General features: G+C 34.5%; 1 protein-coding gene across 11 annotated transcripts in view; it reads left to right on the forward strand.

Annotated features, from left to right (window-relative positions):
* Positions 1–15,287, forward strand: part of PCDH9 (protocadherin 9) — a 929,525-nt gene that overhangs the window by 311,664 nt on the left and 602,574 nt on the right. The gene's annotated exons all lie outside the window — the stretch shown is intronic.

Below are 15,287 nucleotides of genomic sequence, written 5' to 3' on the forward strand. Positions count from 1 at the left end.
AACAACTGCAAATATCTCTTACCTTGGATTGAGTAAAGTACGCTTATGAATCTAATCTGTGAACCACTGGGCATTCTTATTCCCAATTCAGTTACTGGAGTCTAATAAATCGACTTTACTATTACAGTAGTACCAGATCTTGAAACCGTTTACCTCATTGGTTGCCAAATTTGGCTGTATTATTTGAATAGGAAAGAACACCACCTACAATATGATGATATTATATGCTGTTCACAAGGCATCTTAAGTCTTTTCTGTTTTTATAAGACAGTGACTTACCTTATTTGGCCGAGTTATTGAGAAACTTATTTTCTCTAAGCCAGTTCTTTAATATTCTCCTGATTAACAATGTTGAAAATATAGTGATGTCAAAAATAAAAGGCACTTTATTTCACAGATTATTAAGAAAATTCCTTTATAGAAAGGGGACATTTGCTTTCAGACAAAGAAAGAGTTTTATACAATAAGAAATCACACATATCTCAGGACACGGGTAGAATGTAGAAAGGCAAAAATATTGTGTTAGTTTATTGTGAAAATGAATAGTATTGTGGTTCTCTGGGTAACAATAAAAAGAATATGCAATATTTCTAAAAATTTTGTTATATTTAAATATACCTCTTATATGGCTTAGAGAATAATGTTCCCATTAACCTAATAAATTTTATTATTTTAACTATTTCTATACCAGTATATTATATAATATATAATGTATTTTATATCAATACAAAAACTATACTATTTCTAAATAACTGGCTGTTTTCTAAACCTTTGATATATTAGATATTCTAGAAATGGTTTTATGGACATATGTTTTCCCTCAGTTATACTACTATAAATATACTATATTCTGAATTTGAAATACATAATTTAAAAGCCTCATAAGTCTATTCTAAAAAAAAAAAACTAGAGTATTTACACATTGGAGTGAGGACAAAAATGGAAGTTGTTTTTTTTTTTTTTCTCCTAACTTTCCAAAGTGAATGATGTAGCTTTTCTTCTTATGAATGGAGTAAATAGAATATTTAATTAGAATATACTACTGTATCTAGAGAAGTCATTTTTTCTTTCTTTTTTTTTTGGGGGGGCAGATGTTTTTGTTTTGCTGATATATGTTTTGAATATTCATCTGAGTTTACAGTCACAGCAGAAATATTTTAGAAATCACTTCGGAATCAAAGAACAATGAAGGGTTTCAAAAGTTAATTTCTTTAAAATGATTTAGTTTTGAAAGACAGTTGAAGGAATGTTTTTAGCTAACTTGATATTATATGGAGGAAGAAACTGAAACACTCAAAAGCTAAGTGAATTTACTTTAATATTAAACACCTTGCAGTGGCAGAGCCAAGATTTTTACTCAAGGCTTCTATATCCTGTGAATCAAAAGTGCTCTGATAACTCTTTCAAGAAAGAGAGATCATGAATTATTCTTTGAGGTCTCCCAAAAGAGAGACTCTACAATTTCCTTCCTGTTATGATAGTGCATACTAATATTTATATTCAGTTGACTAGTGGCTTCCCCTCACAAATCTTCCATGTACTTCATTCCTAGTAATGTTAACAGTTTCATTCAAACAAGAGGAAGCAGCTATATACACTTCCCATTCCTCCCCATATAGATAGATAGATAGATAGATAGATAGATAGATAGATAGATAGATAGATAGACAGATAGACAGACCTTATATAAGTTCATACTCATCTGTTCTTAGTCATTTCAAATATAAATTCTCTCAGCTAGCTACTCCATAGTACCTTGCTGTGTAGTCAAACATTTGTGAGGAGAGGGATGTTGGTAATCAAATTCTGTCACGTTTACTAAATCTTTATGAGAATTAAAATAATTAATAGCGGGGCGCCTGGGTGGCGCAGTCGGTTGAGCCTCCGACTTCAGCCAGGTCACGATCTTGCGGTCCATGAGTTCGAGCCCCGCGTCAGGCTCTGGGCTGATGGCTCAGAGCCTGGAGCCTGTTTCCGATTCTGTGTCTCCCTCTCTCTCTGCCCCTCCCCCGTTCATGCTGTGTCTCTCTCTGTCCCAAAAATAAATAAACGTTGAAAAAAAAAATAATAGCATTAAATCAGGGTACAGTTACTTGGGTGGAATCAATGGCTGATGATATCAGGTGTTAAGGACTTGAGAAAGGAAACTTCTCTCTTCTAGGAATATACCGATGGAGCAGAGAATTCATGCCAGCTGTTTGATGCTTTCTACTTTTTTTTTTTTTTTTTAATTTTTTTTTTCAACGTTTATTTATTTTTGGGACAGAGAGAGACAGAGCATGAACGGGGGAGGGGCAGAGAGAGAGGGAGACACAGAATCAGAAACAGGCTCCAGGCTCTGAGCCATCAGCCCAGAGCCCGACGCGGGGCTCGAACTCGCGGACCGCGAGATCGTGACCTGGCTGAAGTCGGACGCTTAACCGACTGCGCCACCCAGGCGCCCCGTGATGCTTTCTACTTTTGAAAGCACTGGGAATACAATGCATTAGAAATCCAATGGGTAAGGGCACCTGAGTGGCTCAGTTGGTTAAGCATCTGACTTCGGCTCAGGTCATGATCTCACGGCTTGTGAGTTTGAGCCCCGTGTCAGGCTCTGTGCTGACAGCTCAGAGCCTGGAGCCAGCTTTGGATTCTGTCTCCCTCTCTATCTGCCTCTCCCCTGCTCGTGTTCTGTCTCTCTCAAAACTAAATAGACATTGAGAATGTGTATGTGTGCTTGTCCTCTTTCTTCTAAAACATCATTAGCTTCAAAATAAAATTAAATAGATTAAATTTTTCTTTAATATCAAACATATCTATTTATACTTTCCTGAGGATACGGCAGAATCCCTCTGATTGACCGTGGGAATTTTTTTCCTCAAGATTCCTCAGAAATATATTTATAAACCACGGAGTGGGTGAGATGCTTAAAGGCTGGATTCTCATTATTTCTTGTTCTTAATATCTTGTTTGTTATGTAGACCCCATCCATTCTGAGAACATTTTTACATCTCATTTTTTACTACAATGTGGTTAGGTCATCTTTGAATATTAAAGAAACAAAGAAGAAAAAGACAAAGTAGCATTTATTGTTGGAATTAAGCTTACAAAGAAATTTTAAATACAAAACACTCTATTCATGACTAATACAATTTTTACAAAGCTCTAAGCTGAACCTTTTTTTGACATAAGTAAGGTGCAGTGGGAGTTCAGTGAGCTGTAGTCAACAAAACAGAGCTGGAAAACATTAGTTGATGCGGGCAGAAAAGATAGGTTTCCCTTTTGAAAATTTTAAAACCCTGAGCACATTCAGTGTGTGCTGCCACTTAATGCATTGTCCAAGTATTTCCTGCACATCCAATTTTTATGAGAACCTTAAAAGGTTTCTAGTAGACAGGTTAATCACATTTCCTCTCACCACTTGTATGTGTGCTTCTTATATGGAGGTCATTGTCATAAAAAGGAAACTTGTTTGGTTTCTCAGTTTGCCTTTTCATTTTCTTTTTCTTTTTCTTTATCTTTTTTTTTTTTTTTTTTTTTTTTTGCAGGGGCAGGGGTGGTTGGGGAGAGGGTGGGGAAGCAGGTAACATTTACAAGTACATGCCATTGCTTGATTTTGTCAAATGAGCTATCATTAATATGTGCAAAACACATATTTGTATGTCTCTAGACTTGGCTCCGCCTCCTTCCCTGTCCTCCAAAGGAATTAATGACTGTGAACCTTAATAGATAAGCGACAGCAGAACAATTGTTCATAATCCCTATGATATATGTGTAGTCAGATCAAGTAATCTTTTAAAACTGGCTTCATAAGATTTCATGCTCATACTTCTCCAATGGCTTTTACACCAGATATCCTAAATTTACAGAGCAAAGGTTATAAGGAACGAAAACAGAGCCCTGAAATGGAAAACCAAGCATTGTCCTCCCCAGGTCTCATTTTCCACCTGTAAATATTCTTTAGTTGAAGTTTTAGCTGCTGCTGTCACTGACAGGGCGTAGGAAAGTACTAAATCAAAATTACTCTTCTTGAGAGAGATTTTATAACAGGAACAATGGAAGAAATAAATTTTGGTCATTTTATGAAAACTACTCAAAATGATTTTTAAGGTCGCAAATGGTGTTACAGATTTGAATGACTGTATCCTTGGAATGAGAGCAGAATGCTAAATAGTGAAACTTTTAGGTAAAATAAAAGTACATATTCTGTTGGTTTGCTGTAGTACTTTCAAAGTCCGTAAAGGGCTAGAGCATACCATAGGAAAACAATGTAGATAAAAGGACCATGTCTACATTTCATAAGGTGAGTACTGGTTTCTTATTAATATAGGTCATCAGAAAGCAGCAACAAAATTCTCAATTTAACCAGATAACTGCCAATTAATAGTGTGAGGATATATACTTTGTCACAGGACTATATTCTACATCGCTTAGGAACGTGGTAGAACACAGTACTTCTTTTGGGTTTCTATTTATTTAATTACAGGAATTATGAAGATTTTTGTATGATATATTTAATGTGAAAATCTCCTATTTCATTATATATCTTAGTATATCTCAGTATTTTTCTCATGTGAAGACTAAATAATATAGAAAATATACAATATGCTAATTGATATATTCCAAAAGGTATACCACTGTATTTTATTATATGGATGTGTACAAATCATTATGGTATAGAACAAAGTTTAAATTATCAAAAATATACAGTTTCTAAAGTTTTAAATTTTCACATAAAAGGTCAAAATAAAAGGTCAAATTAATATGAATTATTCAATTTAATACTAAAGATAAGATTTAATAAGTTATAAATTATAAGGCTCAAAGGCATGAAAACATCAATATAATATAAAGTATCAGGTAAACATAGTTTTTAAAAATATCAATATTTATTCTTTCAGGTTTCATCAAAATATTTTGATAGCACGAGTTTTTAAATTTTTTATGTGTAGTATTTAAGACAAAACCAAAAAACAGCATTGTTATTTGGTTAAAAAATAACCTGCTTAGGGGTGCCTGGGTGGCTCAGTTGGTTGAGCGTTCAACTCTTGATTTTGGCTTAGGTCATGATCCCAGAGTCATGGGATTGAGCCCTGCATCGTGCTCCACACTAACCATGGGGCCTTCTTGAGTTTCTCTCTCTGCCCCTCACTCCTGCTTGTGCACTCTCTCTCTCTCTCTCCAAAAAAAAAAAAAAAAAAAAAAAAAGCAATCTGCTTAAAGATAAATACATTTAAAATAGAATTATGTCCAGAATTTATATATTCGATACAGAAGTTATTCTCTGTCCAAAAAATATTATTAAGCATAGAAGATGGAGTCAAGAGACTTTTGTTTTAACTGTACATGACTGTGAAACTGTAGGCATGCTTCAGCCTGCTATGGGAAGGTGATAAACTGTGGAACACAGTGCCCAACTCTTTCCTGGTTATATGGCTTTAGAAGATTTCTTTAGTATTCTGAGCTTTCATTTCCTTATCAGAAAAGTGAAAAACTAATGTTCACCTTGTGTTTTGTGAGAAGATGAAATTCTATACACAAATTGCCAGGGTAGAATGTCTGAACTTTGTACTAAATACAAGCTACAAGTTATTACTATCTCCATTGTCATGATCCCACCACCATGTTAAAATAGATGCCATTGAAATCTCCTTTAACTAGGAGAAATTTCCAGTTTTATACTTAAAAAATGAGATAATTGATCCTAAAAGCTGAGACCACACAGTAAATGCATAGCAAACTAAGAAGGAACCCATAGCTCGTGACTTGTGGTCTGGTATTCTTCCCATATGATTGTAAGTAAAGAGAATAAATATGATACACTTTTCTTTTCTAACATTCTTCCAGCCCTACTCCTGTTTGACAAGTGTGAAGTTTAGGGTGATATGAATTCAAATAGGACTTCAAAATTGAAGAATTTGATTGATGGGGGTTACTTGGCTATTTATTTCATTTTCTACCCAACAAATGTGCATTTACTAGATGTTATGCACTGAATTGTTTTCCCCCAAAATAAGTATGTTAAAGTCCTAACCTCTAATATTTCAGAATATGACTGTATTTGGAAATATGTCTTTAAAGAGTTAATTAAGTTAAAATGAGGTCATGAGGGTGTGCCTTAATCTAATATTGATGGTGTCCTTATAAAAAGAGAAGATTAGGACATTGGTACACACAGATGGAAGACAATGTGAAGACAGAAATATGATGTCTATCTATAAGTCAAGCAACAACACCTCAAAAGAAACCAACCCTTTGGCACTTTCTTTCTTTCTTCCTTTTTTCTTTCTTTCTTTCTTTCTTTCTTTCTTTCTTTCTTTCTTTCTTTCTTTCTTTCTTTCTTTCTTTCTTTCTTTCTTTCTTTCATGTTTTATTTATTTTTTGAGAGAGCATGAGCAGGAGAGGGGCAGAGAGAGAAGAGGACAGGACCCAAAGCGGGCCTCGTGCTGACAGACTGACAGCACAGCGCTTGATGTGGGGCTGCAACCCATGAACCACGAGATCATGACCTAAGCTGAAGCTGGATGCTCAACCGAATGAGCTCTAATGGATGGCACTTTAATTTTGAACTGCTAGCCTCCAGAATTGTGAGAAAATGAATTTCTGTTGTTTAAGCCAGTTTGCGGTTCTTTATTTTTTTATTTTTTTAAGGGTTTATTTTTTTTTGAGAGAGAGAGAGAGAGAGAGAGAGAGAGAATGAGCAGGGGAGGGGCAAAGAGAGAGGAAGACACAGAATCTGAAGCAGGCTCCAGTCTCTGAGCTGTTAGTACAGAGCCCAATACAGGGCTCGAACTCACAAACCAAGAAATCATGACCTGAGCCAAAGTCGGACACTTAAATGCCTGAGGACACTCTGGTGCCCTAGTTTGTGGTACTTTGTTATAGCAGGCCTAGTAAACACTACGCACTAGGCACTCTTCTGAAAACTTGATGTACATTATGTCATTCAGAGCTAAGATTCAAAATTAGTTATTGCAACTCTTGTGGTAATGTTAAGGTCATTTATCCAACTGAAGACTTTATTCTTTCTTGAAAAAAAAAATTATGATCTGAGTGAGAGTCAATGGAGAAGAGTGGTACCGAGAAATCTCTCATTAGAAAGCCATCCTAATGTTCCTTGAACATACTTTCCTAGTCCAGTCCTATGAATCTACTTTAGTACCTTTGTGTGAACTTCTTCTAGGCAATTCTTTATATTGTGTTTTACTGATTTTTATGTGTCTTTCACTCCTAAGAGAATGTTTGCTAGCTCATATAAAATAAAGACTCTATCCCCAAGCACTTAGCACAGAAAAATGTAGTGTGGGGCACACGTAGGTACTTGATAAATGCTCATGGAATTATACTGAAACCACTTCATAATGCTGATCTGAATACCTATGCTATGTAACTGTTTGCCTTGGTGGTGAAACAGTCTTATAACATGATCTTTAAATACCTCAATAATTAAATTTACATGGATGATCTCCAGGAAACACCAGCTCATGCCAATGTTATTACAGCAACATTCCAGAATGGTGATTCTGGTTCTTGGTTGTAGAGATCATCCTTGGTACCTAGAGCTAATTAACATAACAATACAAATATTAATCCATGCAGCTTACAAATGGAAAGCCCAATTAGAGTGATGTGATATTAATTAGAAGAGAATAAGAAGTTTGGATTGAGAGGGTGGTGACATAGTATTGGTTACCAATAGGGGCATGTGTAAGAGGGAGGGAATGAAGGAGATTGTATCAACACAAAGCATGACAGCTTCAATTACTTGAAATATTGAGTGTTATTTTTAGGGTATTTCAAATGTCTTTTAACTTACCTAAAGAAGAAAGATATAACATAAAAAAAATAATGATTTGTTGTTTTTTTTTTTTTTTTTTTCATAGGTAGTACATAGTAGTCAAGAAAGGGAACAGGAAATTGTGTTCAGGGATGATCAGTAAGGAGCACCTGCCTCCAAGTGCTCAGACAAGATGGGAGCCACATGCAATGATAAAGCCATATAAGGGTACTGTTTTTTGGGGAAATTCAGTATGTTAGTTAATGGTGCTTCTCTAGGAAAATGAGGTTTGAAAAGTAAAATAATATTTGGAAATATAATAATGCAATTCAGGTATTGCTATTGCCATGGAAGTTTTATTCAGATCATTATATATAGATAATAAATAAATGAAGCCCTGCAAAATAATTAATTATAATTAAATTACCATATCCAGAGACAAAGCTTTATTTTAAGGATTACCACAGAAATTGTTAGGAAAAATATTTTTATTCTGTTACCTATTTATTTTACTATATATTATTATATTATAATGCATTTGTATGATAGAAAGTATTTGATAAAGGGAATATAAATAATTTTAAAAGCATCCAAATATGTCATTAACAAAAGAGGCATTGAAGATGTAATAAGAATAAGGAGAGAACATACAATCGACTTAACAAGTTAAATAGAACAACAGATAACACCTGATGACTCTGTCATTGTGTCAAACTCAAAATAAACAGGGAATTGAAGTTAAAGATTGTGTTCAGGGAAAAACAAACTTATAGATTCCAGTGTGACTTAGTTAAATTAAATCTGTGCATTGTGGCCCCTCTACATAGGACCCCAAAAGGAACACATACAGAGTTATCAAAATATTAAATGATGATATATTAGGCAAAACATTTTATGAGGTGCATATTAGAGATTTGGCATAGAGACACAAATGTAAATTGAAGGCTTTTAGGACTCTGAACATGGGAAAGTGAATTATTTTCCCCATTGTAACACATTTTTGATTTTGAAATAAAATGGCTGTATAAAGAATATTTGGAAATCATATTTTAAAATTTTTGAATAGTCATTTATCATAACAGTATTCTTAGCCCATTTTAAACTATTTGAGAATATAATATTGATAGTTGAATCAAATTGACAAAGAATAAGTTTAAAGTTTATTTGTAGGCCATTTATCCCTTTAGTTTTATGATTTATATTCTTCCTATTTCCTGTTTGACAAATTCATATCATTTGCTGAGATCTTTCGTGTCTCTTACAAAAATTTATGTTTATATTTGTGCCATTCATTCATGTACTCATCCCATCTTGTGAGTTTTAAAAAGCGGGGTGCCTGGATGGCTCAGCTGGTTAAATGTCCAACTCTTAGTTTCAGGTCAGGTCATGATCCCACAGTTTCATGAGTTGGGGGTCCCACGTTGGGCTCTGTGCTGACACTGAGGAGTCTGCTTGGGATTTTCTCTCTCTCCCTCTCTCTCTGCCCATCCCTCACTCAAGCTGTCTCTGAGTCTCTCAAAATAAATAAATAAACTTAAAAAATATTAAAAAAAATCAAGGATTTATATGCTGTATCACAGCATGCCAATTTGCCTTGTGGGATAGTGCATTCTACTGATCCCAACCCCTATAGATTTATATAGTTATTTAACTACAGCAGCCAACCTGAGAATCTAAACACTCTGAGCAGTGAAATTCTCTAATATTTATCATACCTGTAGATATTTAAAAACATTTTTCATATGTGTATACCTTATGTATGCTCATGTATGTGTACTTTTCTATCATTTGTATTAATAACATAATTTTCAAAATATTTAAGAGACTGATTATACACATTTCCAGATTGTATTTTTATTTGTTTGCTTTAATTAGTACATGATGGGGGCGCCTGGGTGGCGCAGTCGGTTAAGCGTCCGACTTCAGCCAGGTCACGATCTCGCGGTCCGTGAGTTCGAGCCCCGCGTCAGGCTCTGGGCTGATGGCTCGGAGCCTGGAGCCTGCTTCCGATTCTGTGACTCCCTCTCTCTCTTCCCCTCCCCCCTTCTTGCTCTGTCTCTCTCTGTCCCAAAAATAGATAAACGTTGAAAAAAAAAATTTAAAAAAAAAATTAGTACATGATGAAAGTACTTATGGATTTTCTTTAAATGAAGAGCTTCCCTAGTACATTTGAATACTGGTAGAATCTCATTTTAACGAGCATTACTAAGATCATCAAAATTCTTACCCTGTGTTTAGACCTAATTATAAAGTAGTTGATTAAGAATATGTACAGACTACACATACTATATGTTTTACATTTTTCTCTCCACACAAAGCATGTGGTTACCTGTATAATATATTTAAAAACGGTAACATGGTGGGGAGAACACATTGCAATGGGGATCTTATTATGTTCAAAGAAGTACTACCTGAAGGGTAATTGTTTTTTAATCCATTCTGCTCTGTCTGGATTTGAGGACTGCCTGAGATAAGGTGTGGATATATTTTAAATGTAACATTATTTGATTTGATGAGAGCTAAGAAGAGTGATTTATAAGTTACATGAGTTTTTAAATGATGCACTTCCTGTGAGGGGGCAGGTGGCTACTTGTTCATGGATTGGTGACCACACTGAGTTCTCACCCAAAGAAATTTTCAGAAAGTTTTAAGTTATACAAGTTGAAAAACAAAATTGAAAAGGGAGTAAATAAGTGTTTTTCAAATATGTTAAGGATAAAATAAAATTGAAGAATAGCTGTCTTTTAGGTTACAGGACTTAAGAGTAGGTGGTCTCTTTATTTCTCTTATGTTACTTTTCTTTTCTTGGCCCTCTTCCTTCCTGCTTTAATTCTGTGCCAACATGACTTCATGCTTTTAGAACCTCAGGCTGAAAGCTCATTGCAGGGAGTAGATGAAACAGGAGGATCCTATTTCTTTAAACCTTTTTTTTTTTTTTCAACGTTTATTTATGTTTGGGACAGAGAGAGACAGAGCATGAACGGGCAAGGGGCAGAGAGAGAGGGAGACACAGAATCGGAAACAGGCTCCAGGCTCCGAGCCATCAGCCCAGAGCCCGACGCGGGGCTCGAACTCACGGACCGCGAGATCGTGACCTGGCTGAAGTCGGACGCTTAACCGACTGCGCCACCCAGGCGCCCCTAAACCTTTTTAAAACATAAAATTATGAAATTGCATTGATAGGTTAAGTATTGTATTAAAGCACCAGACAACAGTTTCATGAAATAGGCCATAGCTAGTAAAATGGAAAGAACTATGGAGGTGTATTAATAACTTTTTGTTGATTCCTAGAATCTACTTCACCCACATTAAAAATGCTGTAGCAGAAGAGTGCAGTTGTCAACATTAGGACCCTATCACTATGGCAGAGAACTAACAAGTGGGCTTTCTAACCAATTAGCTTTGTGACACTGAGAAAATTACTTATTTACTCTATGCCTAGGTTTCATTACCTAATAAAATGAGGATGGAGAGTGCATACATTCTGTTGGGTAGTTATGAAGATTAAAAAAGGATGATACATTTGAATTACTTGGAACTATATTTGGCACATAGTAATGTTGCCTATAATTATAAGCTTTTGATTTTAACTTGGATATTAAAATAAACCCAATCATATAGAACTATACATGTTGATTATCTTGATTAAAATGGAATCTTTATTCAATTTATAAAGTTAAAACATTTGAATACAAAATTTTCAGAAATAACTCTGTTATGAAACAAAGTTTACATATAATTATGTACATGCCTAAAAGACGTGCTCTTTTTCGCATCTCACTTATTCTTCATAGGCAAGATTTGGTAACATATAATTAGTTATCAAATGTGCCAATTATATAACTGCATATGTGTGTTAGCCAGGTGTAGCATACCTTAAATGTTAGTTCTGTGAATCTGGAAAAATTGTATGAATGATGCCATTTTCTGCTCTTCAGATAATGGACATACAATAATACACCTATTCACTAGTGATTTCATCTTTTCAGATTTGTGTGTATTTTTTTTAGCTATCTGAATCATGGTACATTACTATATCATAGTCTCAGGTTCTCATTGTGCATAAAGCATCTCCTCTTTTCATACTCTAGTGATGCCAAGAGAATATTAGATAAGATATACCTAAAAGCTAATAAACATACTCTCCTAGTTCTATTTATTTATAAACATTTACTAATGTAATAAGATTTTTAATAAGATGAAAAACTAAATGAGTTAGAAAAATATGACCATTGCAATAATAGTCTTGGTAGCACTATCCTTTCCCTAATGAGAATCGAAGGGAGATGTATTTTGAGTGGCTGTATCACCTAAAGAAAGGCTAAACTGTAAAACTGAGCAGGACTGTCAAGCCCTTCATACCTAATACAAAGAGAGGCAAATTAGAGTTATCTGCAGCACTAGCATTGGGAACAGATTGCATTATAAATCATCATATCATTGACAGACAATTACATTCAGAACTTTCCAAGCATGAGGCAGTGGTAATGTTTGTCCACCAACGAAGTTATTCAAGCCAAAAGCTCAGTGAGGATGTGAACATAAGGAAGTTACTTCTGGGTGAGTTGCTGGAATTAATTTCTCCTATTACCTTCCTCCCACACATCTCTGAAGGAATAATGAAAATTAAAGATAGAAAATGCCTATTAGTGCCCATTGAGTCTGCTCTCCTGCCCATTCAGAAGCAATTTGAATGTACTGTCTTTCTCTCTTAGGTCAGGGGAAAGAATGGTCTTTGTAAAAAGAAGGCAGAGAGGTAGTTCTCCTGGAATTGAAGAAGAAATAACGGATCTTTTTATTTCCCTAGAAATGTGTCACTTGATATTTATAATTAGATATATCTTTTATATATTCTAAAACATTTGTATAATATTAAATCAACAATTTGTGATGAATTATACATTTGCATCACATTTAATTTCTGCACAATCATTTTATCTGGGCATAGTCAATCACATGATTGAGTATAATAAATGGAAAAGATGGCATGGTCTCTCTATGTGAAAGGAAGACAAATATTGATATCACTTAAACATGAAACAAGTTAACCCAGCTAGTGAGTCATATCATGGCATAGTTGACAGAGTTTGCCTAATTTTTTTAATCCTCTCCATAGTGATTTTCATGTAACAATATTTTTAAGTTAACAGTCTTAACTGTTCTAAAATGGTTAATTTATTAAAACTACTACCAATATCATTGAATCCATTTTAGAATAGTTTAAATGACTGTTAGAATTGTTACTATTAGGATAGTTTTGAATATTTCCCCAGAAGTTTTGCTGATCACCCAACTCAACTCCAGTATACTCATTTAGGAAGCATTCAAATAACAGTCCACCTCATTTGAAATGATTTTTTTTTGTACTGCGGTCTTCCTTTGAGGTCCAGGATTCTGAAGGAGAGGTGCTATGTTTCAGTCTTTCCAACTTATCCAGTAGGTCTGAATATGTGCTTTTTCTCTTGATTTATGCAAAGCATATATTCACGTAATATGTGTGTGTTCATGTGGTACACTTTAGGTCTTCCACTAAAATTGATTTTCCCTTTATATAACTTTGGTAAAATAAAGATTACTTACCTGATATGAGAGGACCATATGCAATAAATATAGCCCTTCACCTTAGTTTTATCAACTGGATTAGCCAGTAGAACCTGTTCAAGTTGATTTAGTTGTCTGCCTGATAAAGGGAACTAGTCTGAATGTAATGCTGGTTTTTAGTATTAAAAAAATCCTACTTACTGAGAACTGAGAACAAACTGAGGGTTGATGGGGGGTGGGAGGGAGGGGAGGGTCAATGATGGGTATTGAGGAGGGCACCTGTTGGATGAGCACTGGATGTTGTATGGAAACCAATTTGACAATAAATTTCATATTTCAAAAAAATCCTATTTATTACATAAATACAATCTCTGCTTCCATAGTTACAATATTAAATGTAGTTAAGAATATTGAATTTTAAAATGCTTATCCAATATTCCTCATTTTTTCACTTTGGAAATCTAATCACCTGAAGCTTTTTAACTAATGTTTCCTGGTTTACCAGAGAATTCTCTGACATAACTCTATTATCTGCTCTAGATTGTGTTTTTCAGGTAGAGATCTTTGCAAGCTGAACTAAGAAGTTATGTCAGTTTGTTGAGTATATACTTTATGGTCTTTATGCATAATGAAATTCAGTACAAACATTCATCAATCTTGCTCAAAGAGGAAGCCTCCATTACTAAACTCTGAGATTCACTCTTAGATAGTTTCATGTAAATGGTAGTCTTGCAGATTCCAAGAATAACCCTATAATCTGGCTTCACCATAATTGTTGAAGCATTCATATGAAGAGGCATTTTTTAAATACTGATTGAAAATATGCAAACATTCAGGAGGTTATTGTTTTAGGATGCCTTTGATTTTGGAAAGGGGTTATTTTTTTTTCTCTGAAAATTATGGCTCACTGGAAACAAGAATTCACTCAATAGAATTGATTTGGAACACAAAATGCTACATAATTTTCAATATATCTATGTTACATAAGTGCAGAAGGCTGCATAATTTTGCATTACATGGGTTGAGGATTGGGGATATGTGTTTTGTTTCTGCTTCAACAATTGCCTATAAAAAAGATGATGAATTGCGAGGTGGTTACAGGCTTTAATTTTTTGATTGAATGAAGGGATTGTATTTATAGAAGGTCATTCAGCTCCTGAGGGGAAGGTTATTAATATAAGAAATTATGTGCTGAGGTAAACCACCTCAGTCAGACAGTGAAATTCATCATTCAAGACCTGTTTAGGGACATGCAAAATACACTGTAAATTGAGTGTCTCCCTTTCAAGGAGATTAATGCTGCAGCTCAGGAATTTTCAGGAAGTTGTGATCAAAGTCCTGAGAATTAGTGACAACCAACCTACAGTTAATTTTGATATTGACATCACTTAAACTGAGTTTATCTTAGTTTATCAGGAAACTGAATTCATTTTGGGATATTTCCTTAAATTCTTATTCTGCATACCTTGCTTGAAAATATAGGGGGGAAACTATTTATTCCTATTATTCTTGAGTAAAAGTTAAAAGCACACATCGTAAAATATGTGGGTTCATTAAGTCAAGTCTCTTACAAGGCCAAGAGTATATAAGTAAATGCAGTATTTAGATACAAAGCACATGTCCTTCTGAACAATAGTGTGCCAATGTTTATTTTTGGGACAGTGTTGTCAGGGTCACAGACAGCATATTATTTATATGATTCTAGGGAGCAGACATATTATCAGTTATATGAATATACTTAAAAAGGAAAAGAATGTTAAAACATTGCCCTAATCTGTTGTTTTGAAAAATGAACATCATGCTAGCTTTAAAACTGAACAAGGAATAGATGGAACATGTTGTATATAATTTTAAATGTTAATATTAATTAACAGAACCTGATTTTTATAGCCCCTCATAGTTTTCAAATTCTTTCACAATCTAATTGACTTATTTAAGCCTCTTAGCCACCTTCCTTGACAGTCAGGAAAGGGGTCATTATCCCCATAGG

This window comes from Puma concolor, chromosome A1 (genome assembly GCF_028749965.1).
Source record: "Puma concolor isolate L17-30 chromosome A1, mPumCon1.1.hap2, whole genome shotgun sequence".
NCBI lineage: Eukaryota > Metazoa > Chordata > Mammalia > Carnivora > Felidae > Puma > Puma concolor.